The sequence below is a fragment of the Chiloscyllium plagiosum genome, chromosome 18, assembly GCF_004010195.1.
Source record: "Chiloscyllium plagiosum isolate BGI_BamShark_2017 chromosome 18, ASM401019v2, whole genome shotgun sequence".
Taxonomy (NCBI): domain Eukaryota; kingdom Metazoa; phylum Chordata; class Chondrichthyes; order Orectolobiformes; family Hemiscylliidae; genus Chiloscyllium; species Chiloscyllium plagiosum.
Genome location: NC_057727.1, coordinates 45,730,054 through 45,752,342, shown reverse-complemented (window position 1 = coordinate 45,752,342; position 22,289 = coordinate 45,730,054). Strand labels below are relative to the sequence as shown.

The 22,289-nt window shown below is 38.0% G+C and overlaps 1 protein-coding gene across 5 annotated transcripts in view; it reads left to right on the top strand.

Moving 5' to 3' along the window:
* Positions 1-22,289, top strand: part of foxp1b (forkhead box P1b) — a 422,867-nt gene that overhangs the window by 31,356 nt on the left and 369,222 nt on the right. Inside the window, exon 2 of one of the 5 annotated variants that reach the window (XM_043708340.1) lies at positions 12,340-12,469. The exons of the other annotated variants lie outside the window; for them this stretch is intronic. The gene's annotated coding sequence lies outside the window, so the exon portion shown is untranslated. The remainder of the gene's footprint in view (positions 1-12,339; positions 12,470-22,289) is intronic. 5 annotated transcript variants of the gene reach the window in all.

Below are 22,289 nucleotides of genomic sequence, written 5' to 3'. Positions count from 1 at the left end.
CTGTCCCAGGCAGAGCAGTTGCTGTACGACTGTTATGCACCCGGATAGTATGTTTTCAGTGGTGCATCTATAAAAATTGGTGAGGGTCCTTATGGATGTGCCAAATTTCCAAAGCCACCTGATGAAGACGAAGTATTGCTGTGCCTTTTTGACCCTTGCATCCACGTGGGAAGTCCAGGACAGATTGTTGGTTATTGATGCTGGCAATGATTGCTGGCTTTGTTCCATTGGTTGGTTGTTATAGTGTATGTTATATTGCCCTGAAGAATATTGTTAAATTGCACATTTATGATTGTGTTTAATAATGCTGAAATGACATAAACGGTGTTTCTTTAAACTTTCATTACTAAGAGACAAAAGTTTGTTCTGTTATGAGATTTTAATTGTTCCTTGTTGTTATGTTGTATCCTTTAAATATTGTCATAAATGCTGTTCTGGTTCTGTATGCAATTAACTCATCCACTTGAAGGGGTTTTGAGAGTTTCTGTGCAATAGTATGGAAAATGCTTCCATTGCCATCTATTCAGAAATGATACTATGCTGTACATTAGTTTAGCTTTTTTTAGATGTATCAATATGCTTACTGTTGGAGAAACCCTGTAAAATTTCGATGTGCATTGCATTTGCAAGTTACTCTAATCTGGCATGAATCTCTTGTGTTTCAGACTGTACAGATAACTTAGTCAGTGCTTGCTGAATTACTTATAAAGTGATCATTTAGCTGATAGAGTTATCATGGATTTTACAACTATATTTTCATGTTTTCCCAGGAGTTTTTTTTTTGCTGGACAGTTAATTTCATCTTAGAAAATGTTGTTTGTATCAATTAGTGTTTATTTTTGGTTTTTCTGTTTGGATTTGTTTACTTAGAAAATGACACTTAAAAAAGCAGAGAGAAACTGAAGAACCTTGATTGCAGTGTTATATGGTGTATTTAGTAAATATTGGGTCTCCACATATAGATATCTTGGCAGGTCTTTATGGCAATATTGGCTGATGGAATGAAAGTTAGAGTTTGCTGAGGGAAGTTTTTGGTGTAAGTTGAATATTTCTTTTTAGAAGAGATAACTTGGTTCGTTCCTGCTTCTGAATTTTTGACCATTTATTTGAAAGTAACTCCATGACAAGTGTAAAGATTATATACCACCTAACAGTGAGGGAATTGTGATTTACTGAACTGGACAAATATTGATTAGAAGAATTCATAGAATCCCTGTAGTGTGGAAACAGGCCATTCGGCTCATTGAGTCCACACCCACCCTCCAAAGAGCATCATACCTCGACCCAATCCCCTACTACCCTATCCTGTAACTCTGCATCTCCCATAGCAAATCCTCCTGGACACTGTTATCAATTTAACATGGCCAATCCACGTAATCTGCACATTTTTGGATTGTGGGAGAAAACCAGAGCATCCAGAGAAAACACATGCAGACACGAGGAGAATATGCAAACACCACACAGACAGTCATCTGAGGGTAGAATCGAATGCCGGTCCCTGGCACTATGAGGCAGCAGTGCTAACCACAGAGCCACTCTGCCACCTCCAATTCAGTTGTTGAATTCACCAATAATTAGGCATTGGTAATATGGAAGCTTAGTTCGGTGATCTTTAGATCAAAAGATGGTTTAATTTGAACATATTTCTTCCAAAAGCAATTTGTGATCATTGTCCAGTGATATCACTGAAGGCAGAGCATGCATATTCATGGAAAATGATTACCGATTGGATTCAATTGTGATATAATTCATTGTTAAATAATCTGTCAACATTCACAGCCTGGATTTCCTGAATTATTTGTGATGGCGGTCATGTGGGTAAAGTACTGGAAGGTCGTGAATACTTACAAAGCTGTGCACTTTTCAGAAAACATGAGAACGTTAGTGTGTACTAAAAGTCACATTGCTTGTTTTAAAATTGCCACTTGCTGCTGAGATGAAGTTGCTGTTTGTGACATATAAAATGTTCTCAATAATAGCAATATAGTTATACACAGCTGTCTTACACTATTAAGTACAATTGCATGGGGTTGAATAGTTTGTGGCTGCTCATGCTGTGTAAATGAAGACTTGATAGGTGGTGCATGATAATTTGATCCACAACATTAAATATATAATTCTACACTCTCCTATTAGCCAGGTAGCACAGTTATTAGCAGATTTCTATTTAATCACTATACAGCACAAGGTCACAATAGTTTGTTAAATTGCTTTATATTTTGAAATCTACACATATTGCAACTTCTACTTAATGGAGGAGTTTTAATTTCCAAGATGGAAAGCTAACTGGGAGAGTGTGCAATCCATAATTGGCCCTTTTTTATATTTCAAGTGGAATTTTTAAATATTTCATTCCATCTTTCTGTGCAGCTGTTGAAAATTGGATTAGCCAAGGCTGCTGCTGATACTTAGGGAGGCAGGTAAACATTTCAGAAATCCAGGTATGCTACATCTACTGGATCTCCTTTATTTATGAATCTCAAAAAGGTTCCGACAAATTTGTCAAATATAATGTGCTTTTCATAAAACTTTGTTGGCTTTAACTGATGGTGTCCTGATTTTTCTAAGTGCATAGTTAAGAATTATGTGGCTTGTTTTCACTATGTTGTATTTTCAATGTTCTGTTTCATCTAACTCTATGAAAGCACTGAAACTGCTCAGACAGATCTTCTTTTCATTGTTCTTGGCTGCACAGGTCCCCATGGTGCATCCTATGATTCCATTTACTATAAATTATCACCAACATGCTATTCTTTTGAGAAATTATCTGACAACATAAGGTCAACTTCTCGTCTATAGTTGGTGATGTCCAAACTAATCTCTCTAACACCACCACTGACTCTTAAGAGTGCTGAGGAGAAAGTGAGGTCTGCAGATGCTGGAGATCAGAGCTGAAAAAGCGCAGCAGGTCAGGCAGCATCCAGGGAACAGGAGAATCGATGTTAAGGGCATAAGCCTGAAGAAGGGCTTATGCCCGAAACGTCGATTCTCCTGTTCCCTGGATGCTGCCTGACCTGCTGCGCTTTTCCAGCAACACATTTTCAGCTCTTAAGAGTGCTACCATATTCTCTGATTGTCTAATGATCAGAATGTCAAAATGGGCCTTTTGATGTTGCTTCAGTTTAATTTTGCCAAACAAAATTAGCCACTTTGTTTCTCAATAGTTTGACCCCCCTGTCTCAGGTTACACTCATCATTCTCTTGGCTCTGGTTGCCCCAAACATTCCAGCTGTAGGATCTTCTGAATCCTCATTTAATGTGCTATCAAAATGACTTGCTCTTGACTGAGCCTTAACATTCTGTTAGCATGTTAAGAATTTTTTCCAATTATTTTGTTTTGAATTTTTTAATTGAACTGATTTTAGTTGCTACTTCGCAATTGTCAACTAATTTTTCAAAGTTACCTTAAAAGGGAGAGATACTGTTTCCACCCATGGATACCAACTTTGGATAATATTTATTTTGCACGGCTGGAAATCAGTAGATCTCATTTCTAAGCACAGAATATCAACTGCAGAGAACATTAATTCCATTTATTATGTGATAGCATTAACTCATAATAGCTTTGGAGGAACACAAATTCAAAGGTTTGCTTGCATTTGGAGTTAATATAGTGGGTCGAGAAAATGCTCATGTGCTCTTAAGTGTAGAATTACAATGTGTCGTTTATTTTTATTCCCAGTATGTAGAGATCCTGATTCAAGCATAATCCTAGCTGAAATATAATATTTCTTTGCAAAGTATTTAAAGTAATATTTATTTAACTTCAACTATAGCACTCTTCTTTGTCCAAGCATAAGTTGCACAAAATAGAATCCACAAAAGATTTTCCAAACTTTTACAATCTGTGCTTTACTAATTCCAGATAATCAGAAAACATGTAGAATCAAAATATCACAAAGAGCTTATTCACCCCATTGTCCTTGTGCTGGCTCTTCCAGTTTGTCCTATCTCTTGCTGTTAGTTTATAATTCAGCAAACTTTTCCTTTTCAAGCATATATCACCTTCCTTTTTTGAAAAAAATACTTTATCTAATCTGCTTTTTAGACAAATTCCAGGCCATAACATGCCTTGATTTCTTGAATGTCAAAATTAAATCTCACTTTAATCATTTCTGTTCTAAAGCAATAATCCCAGCTTCTGTGTCTATTCATCTAACTAAAATCCCTCATCCTGCATATTATTCCAATATATTTCCCATGTATTTTGTCCCAGGGCTTGACAAGCTTCTTAAAGTGTGATGCCCAGAATTACATGCAGTGGGAGCAAGTACAACTCAGCAACCAAGCTGGAAACCCATTTGATCATATTGTTTGATTGCAGGCACACAATAATACTCTAAATTGAATTCGATTGGGTGGGATGTAAAATGAGCATTGTTGCCCATCCTGTCAGGCTTGCAATTAATTGAATAGGTTAAAATATACTCAATACTCTACCTGAAACCTAACCAGTGATTTATAAAGATTTGCTTTTGCATTCCATCCCTATTAAATCCATGTTTACCATATACAAGTTTAACAGCCTTATCAACTTGCCCCTCAGTAGTCAAAGATTAGTGCTTGTGAGACCTAGGATCTCTCTGTTCCTTCATCCTCTTCAAAATTATACCTGTGCCTCCCCTCGTTCTTTCTTTTCAGAATCCATCATCCCACAGATACCTGCAATGAATTTCATGTGCCACTTCATGCCGTTTAATCAGTCTCACCATGGTACAGGACCCTGGTACATGCTACTATTCTCCTCACTGTTTGCCATATTTTCAACAGTGAAGAAGCTAAAGTAGAGCAGTCTTGGTTTTCAATAGAGTAGGATAGCTACCTATGCTTGCTGACATCCAACAACTCTGGTTGCATGTGCAGGAACAAATATTGCCTACGTTTCCTATTTTCATCGTCAAATTACACTTTGGTTGGATTAGGCAAGGCAGTCAGTTTCTAAATTAAATATATAATATCAAGCAGATAGCAAAAAAAAAGTTGTATTTAGATATTGTGCCCTTTGTACTCATTAGACAGGTAATGAAGCACTTTTTAAAGTATGTTTGTTATTAATGTGTGAAATGCAGCAGCCAATTTACGCACAGTGAACTCCCACAACAATTTGATAATGATGATTAGAATATTCTGTGATGCTGGTTGAGGGACACATTTTGGTTAAAAAAGCTCGGGAAAGATCCACTGCTGTTCTTCAAAATAGTGTAATGAGATCTTTCATGTCCACTTGAGAAGATAGCTGCAGCTTACTTGTGCAGAAGTATTCGGTGTTTCATTCTGTGATTTTTTTTGCAATCAATCGATTGAAATATACTGGCTTTCACTATGTTTAGTGACTTTTATGTTTAATATTACATTAGTTCTTTTTATGAGAAGATTAAGAGTGGACTTTTGGGTTAGCTTTTAAACGTGTAAAAGTAAATCTGCTAAGGCCACGAAATTGGTGTAAAGGAATGCTTTCATGAATGTTGCCAAAGAGAGAAAGAATTTAATACTTATAAAAATACTTACGACGAATGGTAAGCATTGCATATCATGGTCAGTTTATGGAGTCTTACATTTTCAGCATGTTAGTGTATAACCTACTGTGGAGACCTTTGTACATTGGATCTAAATTTTCTAATCAAATTTAAAGAAACCTGAAAATTCCTTGTTGCCATCATTGGATCCACTTCGTACCTACTTTTTGTACCAGTTGAAAATTTCTGCATATATTAACTGACATAGTGGGGGATGAAACTCGACTGTGATGTGGGTCTAAATGACTGGTACTATTTCAGCCACTTTCTGAATACTCGTTCTAATCAATAGAGAGGAAGATCTTGCAGGACGTTGAAGAGATAGTTAACATCCTGCAGCCAGACTGCACAATTGCTGTAATTAAGTTTCACCTCATCTGGTACAACGTACGAAATGCAAGAAGTGGCTATTGATTCTCTGTTGACTGCTATTCTTTAGGATCCCAAAATGCACAAAAAGGACTGCCTGGGCAGACTCATTGTTTCTGCCTGCTCCTGTCCCATGAAACTTATTTCTTCCTACTTTGACTCAATTTTTTCTGCCCGTGTCCAGTCTCTTCAGCATGTATTCCACCTTTTCCTAGGTGCTACTGGTACTAATGAAGACTCACTAGATCCGAAAAGTTAACTCTGCCTGTGCAGAAAATTCCTGGACATTGGCTGAGAGGTTTGTGATTTTAAGGGCGCTCTTCCTTGTTCCTGCTGGCTTGAAAGATTTAATGTTGATTCATGTTGGTTTGGCACACACAATCTTTTTTTCCTGCAGTTGCATACTTTTTCAGTCATGTTAAGTAGAATGAAATTGCGCAATTTTACTTTATTTAAATTAACAGAATTTTGAAACACATTTTTCACAACTTTAGCTTTCCACCAGGGATATATGTGTTGTATGCTGTTACTTTACAATAACATTCATGCCATACTCCTCATGTCATACTTTGGTGCTTTTCTGAGTTATGCAATGTTTTCCTGATTTTCCCTGATTTTTGCCAGCTCCTTCTGGTTGTTGGCACAACAACATACGCTACTTCTGGTCAATTATTCCCACACTTGCTACTCTCTGAAAAAAAACGTTTTTGAGATCTTTCTGCTCAGATTAGAATGTGCTTGCAATGTATTACATGGGTCACCTGGGCTAGCAGAAAACAATTTTTTTCTCTGCTGTGTTTGCTAGTACAGTTGTACACTTTGATTAACAAATTTTCTGCACTCATACTGGTTAAGTGCTTGATTAGCCGTTTGAGAAACATAAAAGGATCATTAATGAAGGTGCATCATAATTGCTATATTTTTGTGTGCAGTAATGAAATAATCATCTTTGTAATCACGTTACATCCGCTATTTTGTTAATGGTTAAATAATTTTTTTCAAAATAGGCATTTGCTCATTTTTTTGAAAACAGTAATGGCAATGGCAAAGCATGTGTCTAAAACTTGACTCAACAGTGTGACCTCTTTCCTCTCCTGACCATAATAATTCAGTTCATGTGGCCATCTCTGATTTGTTTTATTCCATTATCAGTTCAGTTGAATTCATACTATTCTAGCAAACAGAAATGGTCTTGTCTGAACGCGGGTTAGGAATCAACCAGTTTGTTATCCAGAATTTTATGGAGACAAAAATCTATGTTGTGGAGAGTTTTGATGCTAAGCTATACATTTGAGATCTGCAAGAAAAGGCATTTTTTTTCTTTGTTTTGGAGATTGTCCCAGATATCCTGTTGAGAATTCTAGTCATCTTCTGTTCAACTTAATGCAGAAAGTTTACTGTTAATGAGCTCATGAAAAGCTAAAAAATAGTCCTGACAAAATATGCTACTTACTCCACAGTTCATATGTAAGGTGAACAATCTCCATAGAAAGTACAAGGTCAATCCAGTTTCAGGATCAGCCAAACTCCTTTTACAAAATCTAAAGGCACTGCTGCCCAGTCCCAAATAGAGATATGCTAATTCAGAAAATTAGTAAAAGCTGTAAGCTACAAAATTAGTCCTGTTCTAACAAATTGTTAACATGGGCTTTCAGTTTGAACTAAACATATCCAAAATACTTTCACTTGTATTAGAGGCAACAGTGCCTTGCAATGTGACAGGAAGATAAGTATTGAAATTATTGGATGTTTGGATCTTCAGGAAACCAACCAGTCATGACATTCCCAAGAGATGGTTTAATGTTCACTCTCTGATTTCCAGTCCCATCATCTCAGTGTAGAAGCATGCTAGTCCATCTAGATTAAAAAAATAATATATTGCATCTAACTTCCATCCTTTCACCGAGACAGTACTCCTTATCACTCATGGTTTCCTGTTTTCCTTTTCTTCCTAAATTGAACTTGCCACATTTCAGTCGATTTTCAAAGTTGACATTTTACCACCAATCCCTACTTTAACTCAAAATTGCTTCTACAATCCAGTTCACCCTCCAACATCCTCATTTCAAGTTGTCACTTGGATCATTTTTTAATCCTTTCATGGGATGTTGCTATCCATAATTGCCCTGAAGAAGGTGATGGTGGGCTGCTATCTTGAACTGCTGCAGCTTATATAGTGCAGCTACCCAATTCTCTAAAGGAGTGAGTTCCAAGATGTTGATCCAGTGACAGTACAGAAATGGCAACACAGTTTAAATTTAGATGTGGATTGGAGAAAAGCTTGCAGATGGTGTTCCCATACATCTTCTGCCTTTGTCCTTCTGGTTTCTAGAGGTCATGGGTTTGAAAGTGTTGTGGAAGCAGGCTTAGTGAGTTCCCTACATTACATCTTGTTTATGGCATATACAGCTATCATTGTTGGTTGGTGGGTGAGGGAATGAATGTTTAAGTTGGTAGATGGGTGCCTATCAAGTGGGTCCTTTGTCTTGTATGGTGTTGAGCTTCTTGAGTGTTATAGGAACTGCACACATTCAGGGAATTGAAGAGTATTCTAACACACTCCAGAGTTGTGTCTTGCTCATGGTAGATAGGCTTTGACGAGTTAGGAGCTGAATTACTTGTTGTAAATTTTCTGTCTCTGATCTGCTCTCATTGCCAGTTTTTGTATGGACTCTGCAGTTAAGTTTCTGGTCAAAGATAACACTCAGGATGTTGGTGATGGCATTTCTCTAATGGTAGTGACATTGAGTGCCATGGACAGATGGTAACACTCGCTCTTGTTGAGGTAGGTATTGTCTGGTACATAAAAACTGATAAAAGCTTGAATCTGCTTCACACCTCTCAATTTTGTCCAAATTGACAAAAAGGTATTGAAAAACCGCAAAGAGAAAAGTAACTAAGTCCAAAATGTCACTGAGATAAAGCATAGTGCCAATCTTCAAGCTCTGTAAGCTAACCTCTGCTGAGTTGTGTCCATTATCCATTCTTGGAGCAATGCTTTCGTAATGAAATAACTAGTGTTGCGCATCTATTCAAACTACAGGTCGTTAGGCTATAACCTGCATACCACTAATGCAAATTCACTGTAACATGATTGATGAATTGGGCCCACTGTTATCAAAGCATGAATGTTTAAAATGTGTTTGATTGGAATGCGATTCCATCGCCAATGCTTTAAGAGCTATTTGTAAATCGTGATTTTTCTGTAATGTGAGGTTGCACAAAAGCACAAGAGTGTTATACTTATACTTCCAAGAGATGTAAAAGCTGGAGGGCTGAGCAACCCAGAATTGAATGGATCAACAATCCAGTAAGCAGAGCTGGTCTTCTAATCTGCCAGTCTTGCCCTCCACCCATTTGGCTTCCACTGCAGCTTTGTCTTCAGTGGTGGTAGTAGGTTGATCTCCAGCTGACCATTACTAGGCGATTGAAATACTAGCTGACTGGAATGAATCTTAGAACTTGGAACCATGATATTAGGAAATAGTGTGGTTTCTGAATTTGGGATGAAAAGTTGTGTTCCTCAACTTGTTGAATTGACCATTGTTCGCTCTACCCAGATAATTCACCATATCTGGGAACCGACCTGGGATAATTTATCCTCCTTCCTGAAAGATACCTGCCAAAAAGAGGTTATAGGTTTTCAGGAACATATTTGCAAAGGAAAACTCTGCAAGGAAAATGATAGGTCTCCCAGAGTCACAGTAAACGAGTCATACAGCTAAGATGCAGGTGACAATGATTTATGGTGTGATGCCCGTGTTTGTGTGTTTGTGTGTACGTATGTGTGTGTGTGTGTGTGTGTGTGTGTGTGTGTGTGTGTATATATGAAATATGTGTGTGTGTGATGTATATATGAAATATCGATATGCATGAGATTCAATAAAACAAACTGTTGGTTTGTGCAAGCCCTGATTTATTCAGGTATTAAATATGAAACATCGCACTTCATGCCATGTAAACCTGATACTTCTACAATGCTAAATCCTTGAAGCAGTCCATTACTGTTTAATAGCCCTGTGGTAATACATGGTTGAGCCAACACCCTCCTCAAGGCAGATTGTTTTGCATTGCTGCCCTCTAGGACAGCGTTTTTGTACTCCAACAGAATAACTTTCACTTTTAGACATGTTATGGAGCAGCACATATGTTTCGCCACCATAGTGTAATGGATAACTCCTCAGCAACTTTATTACTATCCAACAAGCTTGGTTTTCTATCTCCTCGCGCTAGTTTTGATTGACTTATTTTTTTTCTTGACATTTTTGCCCCCCCCAACCCTTTCAGCTTTTGCTTTAAATGATAGCAGCATTGAATTCTGCTCCCCACTCCTTTAGATATTTCACTGTGTAAGGTCAAGGGAGAATATGGCATTATAAAGATGAGCCAATCCTGGACAATTCATTGAGTTCTTGGGAACAGTTACTAGCTCAACTCATTTTTAGGTCGATAGGAACAGGGATAGGCCATTCAGCCCATCAAGCCTGTTCTATCATGCAATATATTCATGGCTTATTCAACTATGATTGGACCTCAGGCATCACACTCCAACAACATATTAGAGGGAGTGATGTCCCATCCTCATAATCTACATTTCTAGACTGGATTTATCCTTGACCAATATTTTAGTCCTTTCTGTTTTCATACTTTGAAAATCATCTGAATCTGCTTGTAGTTCCATGAGACTCAGCTGCTATCTTGTATCTTGTCTAACTGGCCAGACTTCAAATGTAAACGAGGAAAGTTACAACATCTAGGCAGTCCAACTCCAGATTTGCGCTCACCTGACATTTAAGAATGCATATCTCTGCTCATGAGCAGGAATGGAATCCTGCTTGTTTTTCTTCCTTAGCCGAGGGATACTGATCCCAAATACAATGCTCCCTACCATCACAATGACTGAGATTGGCAAGTTTGGCTGTGCATCAACACTAGAATCTTCTTGTTTTGCAGCACAATACCACATTATGTTGTACATTTGCATAATGAGTCACCTTGGCTGCAGCAAAAGACCAATGTAATACTTATTTAATAAAAATCAGGGCATACTCACACTGGTGAGAAGCACTAAAGGGATGCAGTTTGGAATGAGTGCAATCATGCTGAATCTCCCACCCTTGCTTCTTTTCAGTACGACAGTACTGGAAGCACAAGATTGCTGTTTTCTCTGTTTCATAAATTTACAGTTGTGTAAGGAGAAAAGGGTCAAGTGAACTTAAAAAAAGATTCACTATTAATATGCTGAGGAGTAAAATGTTAGAACTTTGGGGAAGGATGATGATGTCACTTTGGCTTGTGAAAAAGGCATTGAACACCAGTGTGAAAAATGATACTATTGTATCTACAAAGAGTGCAATTTTAACGTGTATTAACTAATTATGGACTCTAGATTATGTATACATTCCCTGGCCTTGAACCATGGAACTGAGGATGAGGTTAGGGAGGGACCCCTGATTGCTGTGGACACAATATTAAGCCATTCTTTTGTGACCCTCAAAGGGGTGGTAGCAACGTTTTTATATTGGATTTTGAGAGGCTAAGGAAGACATTAGTGATTAAATGATTGAGCATGACAACATTGAGAAGTAGGTTAGATTAGTGTTTGATAGGAAGGAGAATAAAATGGTTTGGAACTAGAGTGGACAAAAGAGATTAATACTACTTATCTGGAGGTGGATAAGCATTTATGTAGACGGAGTGTTCGGGACAGCCTGTTTCCCATCCATGCTGTAATATTGTCAAATGTGTATGGAATATGCTGTTCTGAACACTAATCTGAAAATGTGCATGCAGAACTGCAAATATTGTGTTTTAATTGGCTTACATTTAAGAGAAATCTTTTTCAATCATCATAGCAGGAACATCACAAAAACTAAGTAAAATATTAATTCTTCTTTCTTATGTTTAGTTATTTAAAGTTAAATTGCAGACCAGGCTAGTAATTATTGTAAAGTGGAATTGATGTGTCTGCTTTAAAACTTTTGTAAGAAAAGAAAATGTCAGGTTCTTGCTGAATTTTGCTTCAATTTTACATCATCATTCTAATTATTTTTAATTTAAAAATTTTAAAAATAATTCTAAATAAAATGTGTTTACCTTGAAGTTAAGAATTAAGTATTAAGACATTATCAAATTAAGCAGGAGAAAGTCAGCTGATAAGCTAAATTTAATTATTACATTGAAAAAAGTGGTTATGTAGAAGACAACCTGTACAACCTCCTTGAATCTCATAAAAATTAGTTTAAAATAATTCTGGATGAAATAAAATGAATTTATAGGCAAAGTAGTTTATTTTGATGAAAATTGCATTGTGAATAAAATAAGCCATCATTTTTTAAAGTAAAATGAGCCTGATTTAAAGAAAAAGATTTCTGCAAATCAGGAAAAAATCCTTACTTTTTGAGATACTGGTATTTATTATGTTAAAATTGCTGATCATCTATATTCATTACAGCTCACATATAACTGAATTACAAATAGACTACCTGTATATCCAATGGTACAGTTATCACAGTTATCTACAATCTGACTATACAAATACTGACCACAGCAAAGCAGTTTCTTGGTCAACAACTACAAAGAAGGTAAGCCGTAACCCAATATCTGTTTGATTGAAATTCATTTTTAAATACAAAACGCCTTTTAAGCAGGGCTTTAATTCACAGTAGCACCTTGATTTGTGGTTGCCATGGTGAATCAAGTCTGTCATTTGACAAGAGATTCACCCATTTATGACAGCACTTTATCTTGTCTCTCCAGGGGAAGAAAAATGTCATAAGTGAGAGCAGGAAAAATTAAAGCTTTGAAATACCAAAATTCCTTGATTTCATTTTCATTATTCAGCTATCATTGCCTCCTGATAATGGCAACTCTATGGAAATAAATAATGTTTATTCTAAAAAAAAATTATCAAATGTTTTTGTGCTGAAACGGGCAAGGTTTTTTGATTGTCAGTCTTATGAAGTCTAGCAAGGAATAGTATTATTAGATAAACCTTCAGTGACCAAATCTCATTTCCTTTTCATTATGGTGTCAAAATAATTATACATAGGTAATTTGTGGTGGGAATTGTGGAATGAGCAGAAAGATCAATTGCTGACGACCACTTGCAGCTCATGTTCTTAACTGGGTTGAGTTAAACAGCAGAATGTGAATGCTGATAGAATAGGTGGCATACTACACTGGTGCGACACAGCATGCAGAACATTACCGATATACTGTATAATTGGAATCCTGCTATAATGAAAGCTTTCACACATGGAAAATATTATTGTATGTGTTACATTGTATGCAGTTAAAACTGTAGAATCTTCTTGCCATTCTGAGCTGGAATTGAAATCGAGAAATGTTCACAGTGTTTCCTCTCAAAAAATGCAGATATTTTGAAAACACTTGAGGTTTTTTTCAATTTAAACTAGTTAGTATTTGGATACATCTGTAACATTTAGGAATATCGTCTTTGCCAATTTGTTAGTAAAATGCACTCATAACTTTTTCAGTCTTTGCCAAGAAAATTTGGATAAATTTAACCATGTTTCTTCATATTATATGTTGTTGAGCTTACAGAATTGTCTTAAATGGTATTAAACAGCATATCACAGCTAACTGATGAAGCAAATAAAACAAATCTTAAAATCATACCTTTTTTTGATATTGTACTTGTTTAGCTATGTTGTGAAATGTGCATTTAAGCTTATTGGTTATAAGTGCATTGTTTTTGAGAAGTGGTGTAACAGAAGAACACTAATTTGGATTGTGCATTTTGAGCATAAGCAGGCATTTCTGCAGGAGTAAGTTGTGAGGGAAATCCATCCTTACCATCTGTAGTATATGTATGCCAATACCCTTATCTGCTTGTATTTATATATTTAGTATAAACTCTTCAAAAAAAAGTTAATCTAGCTCTTATATTTACCAGATAAAAATACATTCTGAGTCTTCTCCATTTTAAACTTCATATTATTTGAAGCTGAAAGCAAATTCTGACAAAGACTTTTTTTCTGAATCCTAATATGCCTCATCATCAGCTGTTAAAGCTTCCTTAGATTGTGCACGGGTCTTGAAGTTTATTTTTGCATTTATGCGGGGTGGCCACATGTCTAACATTTAGCATTCTCAAGTGACATTTGATAGGACTTTCACAATCCTTTTATAAAGGAGCTGATCCATTAGCATCACCCGTTCCTGCTGTAGTATACAAGATGTTCTTCCTTCCAAAGAGCTGTACATAATCTTTTGTCAGGCCAGTAACTGAATGATTTTTTAAGCCCGGTGGGCAATACTTGTGTCCATGCGTAACACAGATAGACCGCAGTAGTCAGCAGCTGCATGCAATTTTAACTACACTCATTGAGCTGTAATAAAACAATATAAGCATCGCTCGGGGGAAAGATTGTATGCAGTTATCCTTAGACAACGCTTGAGCATATGAATGCAGAGCTGGATGACAAGAGGATTTTCAGATTGTGTTTTGATTGAATTTGGAATTGAACAGGTCCAGAGTGTCAGTGGAGAGCTAATATTTGCAGTATTATAAAAGTTTTGCTCACCGAGTTTCTTATGGTAAAACATTCAGCAGATTTTTTTTGGTGGCTGAGAACAATAAAGGGGTGAGTCCACATTTGGACAGGAGCACACTTTGCTGGGCTCACCCATAATAATGCTGTTATGACAGAGAAATTATGAAGGTTAACAGGAAAGACCTAGGTCCAGGAGTGATTCCAGGCAGCTGGCAGCCAGAAGAATCGGAAACACACCACCAATGAAAACTGCAGTGAAAAGCAAATTAAATCCCGTATCTACCATCTCACTTGCTTTTCTGTACTTTCCTGTTTGGACTTGAAGGTGATTACAGTCAATGCAGTGACAGTTGACGGAAGCTCTGCTACAAGAGTATTTATTTACAGTGAATCGTGGTGATGCTGTGCAGGATGCGGTTTCACGCAGGATGTGCAGTCCCCACCCCCTGGTTTGATCATTTTTTTTACAAGAAAGCAACCTGATTACTGAGGCCACAGCCTTTTTGGAGAAAGTATTGTGTAATATGCCTCTGCTTGGAATACACTTGTAGTGCAACATCATAGGAAGTTCCTTTATAGCACTGGAAGCTCAAGATCAGGGCACCTTCAGCTTTAGAAGTGAAATGTACCAAAGTTATTGTTAGGGCAGAGAAGTAGGAAGTGAGCATCTTGAATTTGCTACTGGCTATTAAAATTATAGTTGCAGAAAGTTTGAACTTTAAATTGGGTAGTTTCAGATATTCATAGCAGTCGTCAAAATAGTTCCTTTTCTCAGAAAAAGAACTACTTGAAATTGTAAATCAAGTAAATAAATGTGTTTAGCATCTTTTTAAAAAAAAAATAAGTAATTGAGCAATCATCTTACTTATCCTGGGCTTGTCAGAAGGGTTCTTCATGTGTCCTATATAATAAAGTTCCTGACAGTGCAGCAGACCCAGAAAGAACTGTAGACTGCATCCTGCTGAGAAGGAAAATGCTTTATTTTTTTTTAACTGTGATAACAATGTTACTTGATAAAATTTGAACTTTGTCAATGTGAAAAATATTGCATTTTTTTAAGAAAAGTTTTACATATGGTCCTTTTTTCTTAACTTTATTTCACCTTTTTAACTTTGTTTAATAAAGCTGTGCACTGTTTCTGCATATTCAAATTTTTCACTATAATATTTACATTCATTCTGCAGTTGAAATGTACCTGAAAAGTTTTGTTGCAATGTGGTTCTTTATATATTTGATACATATGTACAAAGAGTCTATTATGAGGCATTTAAAATCACTTTTGAAATTTTAGGATATTTCTGTTTTGTTCACTTTGCTGATCCTTATTAAGGACTAGTATTGATAGTATCTAGGCTGTCTTCACTATCTACTGAGCAGAAGTTTGAACTTTAAATTGATTCCATAGCAGTCTGTTAGTGAACTCGTGCTTTGATATCTAATACCTGCACAATTAAAAAACATTTTTATATGCAATAAAATCCACTGCTACGAACGTAAAAGTTACTGTTAATATTGATTCCCGTTTGCTGAAGTGTTTTGTTTTAAATTGCCAATGTTTTCGCCTTTCTCACGTCTCGATGTTGACCCTTTGCTGGTACATGATTCCACAGTTTATTGTATACTCCAGTATTGCACAAGTGCTCTTTATTCATAATCTTGGTCCTATGTCTTGCCAAGTTTTTAGAATGTCTGTGTCGTTAACTCAAAGAAAAGCTAGATGTCTGTTTGCTTTTCACTTCTTTGTCCCAAAAGTATTGTTAAAATTGACACCACTCCCTCTTGGCTAAATCAACACAAATCCTGGATCATGACTAAGGATCTTCTTGGTTTATAGACCTAACATATCTACTGAAGAAACTCATTGAGCTATCAAAGGAGCCAGAGATAGTAGGAAGTAAAAGGTTTTAATTTAAGAGGCAGGCCTTGATTTGTTTCAGTTGGTTACATGCAAGGATAAATTTGCAATCCTATCTCAGAGCACTATGTTCCATCTCCCTACATCAAAGGGAACTTGGATGTGGACATTATCGGCCCCAACAAGAACTTGCATCTATTGAGATGAATGGATCTAAAAGCCTGTGGAATCCCTTGACCTGCTAATGGGCTATGTTCTTCTGGTACACAGTCATAAAATCTCTCGTTTACTATACACATAGAAAAGTGTCATTGATGACATACTATCATTAGTATGGCCATGATCTGACTCAGTTGTTGCCAAACTTACTGCAGCCTCCACTTCCAGATCTACCAGATGTATCTACATCCCTATCAGCACATGGGATTCATAATTTAACCCTTGTATTTCCCAAGCATTATGTCAATGTCCAAATAATACACCTACATGCATCTTTAAATGTTGGCTTTGTAATATTATTTGCCATTAAGGTGATAACTGAGCCTGTTTATTCATGCATGAGTACATCATGTTTGAATAAGTGATAGTTTGACTTGTAAGATGTTCCCCAAAGGTTCTGGTGTAGCTTAATTTCACTTCACTGCATGATGTAGATCCACTTTCATCCGGGTAAGTTGTAGCACAAATTAACCAAGTCTAACTGCCAGGGTTAGATTACTTGAGCTATAGAAAGAGGCTAAACAGGCTGGGGCTGTTTTCCCTGGAGCGTCGGAGGCCGAGGGGGTGACCTTATAGAGATTTACAAAATTATGAGGGGCATGGATAGGATAAATAGACAAAGTCTTTTCCCTGGGGTGTGAGAGTCCAGAACTAGAGGGCATAGGTTTAGGGTGGGAGGGGAAAGATATACAGGAGACCTAAGCGGCAATATTTTCACACAGAGGGTGGTACATATGTGGAATGAGTTGCCAGAGGGAGTGGTGGAGGCTGGTACAATTACAATACAAAAGCATCTGGATGGGTGTATGATAGGAAGGGTTTGGAAACATGTGGGCCAGGTGCTGGCAGGTGGGACTAGATTGAGTTTGATATCTGGTCGGCATGGACGGGTTGGACTGAAGGATCTGTTTCCATGCTGTATATCTCTATGACTGTATGATTTTTAACAACCCTGGCTGACAAATGAGGGAAATCTGTGTGCATTTGCACTCAAAATTCAGCAACTGCTCTTTGTTGGATCCCAAGTCTGCTGTGTGTTGAAATGCCTATGAAGTTCTCTTGATCTTTTATTGACGAGGGTACGGTACCAACATCTGTGAAGGTGCAATGTGATTGACCTTGCTGCTAGCATTCCCATTGTTGGAAAGTGAAGTAATTCCACAGCAGCCAGTATCGCATCACCAAGTCATGTGGACAGTCCTTGACACTGATCCAAATCCCTCAGAGCCAGCTCTCAGACTGTGAGGGTGTCCGACACTCCTGTTTATGTCTGTCAGTCAGCACTTGCTGAGTGGACCAGATTAACAGCACCTATACAGTGTATTGAAAAAGAACGGGTACCCAATGAACACAGCCAGCAGATTTCTCAGCAACAAACCCAAACAAGCAGACAAAATGTGTCCAGAAACTCTAGCCACTCTCCTCAATATCAAAGACATCTTGGAAATGACTGCCAGACTACTCAGACCCATTGGCATCATGGTAGCTCACAAACCCAACACACAAAAACAGCTGCTAATGAACTTGAATGACCCTATATAGACAACAAGCAAAACTAATGTCATTTACAAAATTTACACTACTGGAAAAACGGGTAGAAAACTAGCCACCAGGATATATAAACATCAACTAGCCACAAAACGACATGACCCGTTCTCATTAGTATCCTTACATACAGATGAGGAAGGGCACCACTTCGACTAGGACAACACATCCATCCTAGCACAAGCCATACATAGACACACACGAGAATTTCGAGAAGCATGGCATTCCAACCGAAACTCTTATGAACAAACACATTGATTTAGACCCAATTTACCACTCCCTGAGAAAAAAGAACAGGAAATGACATCACCATAGGAAATGACATCACCAACCCAAAGAAACCCAAACATATAAATAGAAAGCAGGAATCATCTGCAATGCTTCATCCGGAGGCTCACTGAAGATGTTACCTAGTATAGTGATGAAACGTCTGAAAATGAATCTTCCAGCTCAGCGAGCAAACCTACTTCCAGAACCTCAACCTGAGCTACAAATCTTCTCAAAACTCGCTAACAGCACCAATTCAGGAACTTGTATTCCATGTGGTCCACCTGGCTGGCCTCGTTACAATCACTATGGAAAGCAGTCACGTTATTGCCTTGCAGGTTTCCCGAGATGTTATGTGATTCCATTGTTATCACTACCATCTCAATGTTGCTCTCCTCATAGAGCCAGTGGTGCACTTCATTTACCGTTGAGTCATTCTTGTCATGGACACTAAGAATAATTATACAAACCCCTTGAAGTAGATCATATAGGTATTATGGACCAGGCCAGACTCCCTCAAAATATTTCAAGAAGGTAGCCAAGACCTTAACTTTGCTAGTTCTTTTAAACAGGTATAAGGTGGATATTCGAGAAGAGATGCCACTGGTCAAACCACTTAGTTTTAAACAAAGAAGAATTTATTTACAAGATCACCAAATGGAATACAACAAAACAGAATAGAGCACATAATAACTTAACCTTTCCGAAAATGCAACAGATTAATGATGGTGTTCCCAATATTTGCAACAGTCCCCATAAACACCCCTTGGCACAAAACGTGAAATCAACCCAGGGTCTTACAGGAGAGAAGTCAGAGAGAGGGAGAGTCAGCAGGGACCTTCTTCTCTTGAGTCCAGCAGCTTCACAACACTACACTTGCTAACCAAACCAAACCAGAAAAAAGCTGAGCTGGGAGAACTGGCCACTCCCCTTTTGTTGTAAAAGTGTTTTTTTTAAACCTGAAAACCTTTTGCCTGAGGCAGTATCGGTTAGCTATGATCAAATTGGCCCTAAAACCCTTCGACTTAGACTTTGTGGAGTCTTCATCTTCTACGACCTCTCTGGAAAAAAAAGCCAAGGACAGCATAACCTTGTTAAAGGAGCAGCATTGTCACACAGGGATATGAATGTGCCTAACAAATGGTTAAGTGATGAGGGTTAGACTAGGTTGTGCAGGCATTAGGATAGCAGGAATGCTTAGAAAAGATAAAAGTGAAGAATAATTTCACATCAGGGTGAAGTTCAAGTTAACACACCTCATCATGTGACTGTGGTCAAAACTTCATATGGAGTAACATATAGATGTGCTCACTTCCCATCTCATCACACATTCCTCTAGAATTTAAGGGGCACTCTTTTAAAAAATGTTTAAAATCACACAACACGAGGTTATAGTCCAACAGGCTTATTTGGAAGTACAAGCTTTCAAGTAGCCACCTGACAAAGGAGCAGGGCTCCGAAGGCTAATGCTTCCAAATAAACCTGTTGCACTATAACCTAGTGTTGTGCAATTATTAACTTTGTCCACCCCAGTCCAACACGAGCATCTCCACAACTTCAAAAAGTATGTTATCCTTGCACATTGTGGAGGAGCTCCTTCAGGCTGGTTGCCGAACTATTGCCAGTGCTACTCCATGTATACGACAGTACAGTCACATTGCTTTCAAAGTGGCTCTGCTTCTTTCAGTCACTGAATTTATTGTGCAGGTGCCAATATTTTGGAGCAGATCTATCGGACTGAACCACGAAGCTGTTAAGCAACTAAAAATTCACCTTGATTATTGTTTCTACAGGAACCAAAAATATCCTCCTGTATTGCATTTTCTTAAATATACTTCAAGAACACCAAAAGATGAATCAACTCTGTGATATCTGTGGATTTGAGAAAGTAAGGTTCATGGCATTCTCAGCAGGAATTGAACCTGTGTTGTTAGTATCATTCTGTATCACAAACCAATTGTCCAGCCAACTGGGCCAACTGATAATGAGTTAGGGCATCATTGTCTCATTAATTTAATGTCATTTGATAATGGTACTGACTGAATTAATTTTGGGGTATTCTTTCGAGCATGTTGCATGTCTCCAGTCCCAGGTTGTGAATGGGTTCATTTTCTGAGTCCATTTGGAAGTTAATTTGTACTCAAGTTGGACCACAATACAAGACAACATAAAGTAGCTGTTCATAAATGTAGGAAATGTTTGTATATAACTGGATCTTTAAAATTATGCCCCGATGTGGGACTGCATTCATAAGGCTCATCAAGTTAGTAATAAACTCTACACCAATTAAAGCCTTCAGGAAGGCCTCTTCCTGGCAAGACAAAGGGCCACACTATTGACACATTGCTTGAGGATGGATGCAAGTCTGAAGCTATAATGGCAGACCAACAACAATTACATATTTTGGATGCATTTAGCGTGACTACTATGGTTAGCAAGGCACACCAAATCAATAATCTGTAACAATGTAGTTTGTCACATCTACTCAATAACTGTACGGCTGTTAATGTTCTTAAAGCACATGGCACCAGAGGACATTGGGCACATATGGGCTGGAAATCTGATTTCAAGGGGCAAGCTAGATTTGAGAGCGAAGCAAAAATGACCAACAAGACGATACAACAGCGCAACACTGTTAAGGAGGTGCATAAACACAAATGACTGGAATTCGCTCCCGAAGGTATTGTGGGTCTACCTGCAGGAGAAAGTGAGTACTGCAGATGCTGGAGATCAGAACCGAGAGTGTGGTGCTGGAAAAGCACAGCTGTTCAGGCAGCATCCGAGGGGCAGGAGATTCAACAGGAGATGAAGGGCTTATGTGCGAAACGTTGATTCTCTTGCTCCTTGGATGATGACTGTGCTTTTCCAGCACCACACTCTCGACTCTGGGTCTACCTATAGCACATGGATTGCAGTGGTTTAAGAAGGAAGCTCACCACCATCTTCTCAAGAACAACTAGGGACAGGCAATAAGTGCTGGCCATACCTATGTCCCATGAGTGGATAGAAGAAAGTATGAGCGTTTGTAAGTCAGACATTTTTAAATCGGGACCTCCTTTGCTGTGGTGTGACATTTCCTGACTTTGCAGTTTTGCCATTCACTAAATGGATTCAAGGATCTGACTGTTGTCATCAACAGTGGATAAGAACAGACTAGTATTGTTCTGGTGTTCACTTGAAAAATTCTGGTTTATCTTTGTAGAATCATAGAATCCCTATAGTGTGGAAACACACTCTTCGGCCCAACAAGTCCACACTAGCCCTCTGAAGAGTAAACCACCCAAACCCTTTCCCCTACATTTACCCCTGATTAATGCAGGTAATTTACACATCCCTGAACACTATGAGCAATTTAGCAAGGCCAATTCACCTAACCTGCACATCTTTGGATTGTGGGAGGAAACCCACACAGACACAGGGAGAATGTGTTAACTCCACACAGACAGGCACCTGAGGCTGGAATTGAACCTGGGTCCCTGGTGCTGTGAGGCAGCAGTGGCTAACCACGGAGCCATCATGCTACCTGTCCATATTATGTTGTTCATATTTTGGTTCAAAGTGTCTGCTTTAGGGCAGTTTTAGTCTGTTACTTGACAGGACTTGACCACTAAATAGACACTGCAGCTGAGGGTGTTCAGTGGCTCCAGTTCAAGTAAACTTTAATCCACTGCATGTTTTAGTATAATTATATTTCTTTGATATAGATCCTGTTTTGTATGTGGCGGCAAAATATCACTCTGCTGGCTGAGGTTCGCTTACTGAGACAATAGTCATTTCCTCACCAGCAATTTTTGCCAATGTGCTGGGAATGACAAGCTAATTTACAAGCTATTTAACTTCTCATCCTTGATACTTTTTAAGTTCTTAACACTTACCCTGTTATTAACTATTTTATAATATATCACTGTCATATTCCAGCTGATGTAGTTATGGTGCAAAATGTGCCGCAAAAGAGAAAGTGCCTAACTCTCAAACAAACATCAAGCCTCACAGGAGTTT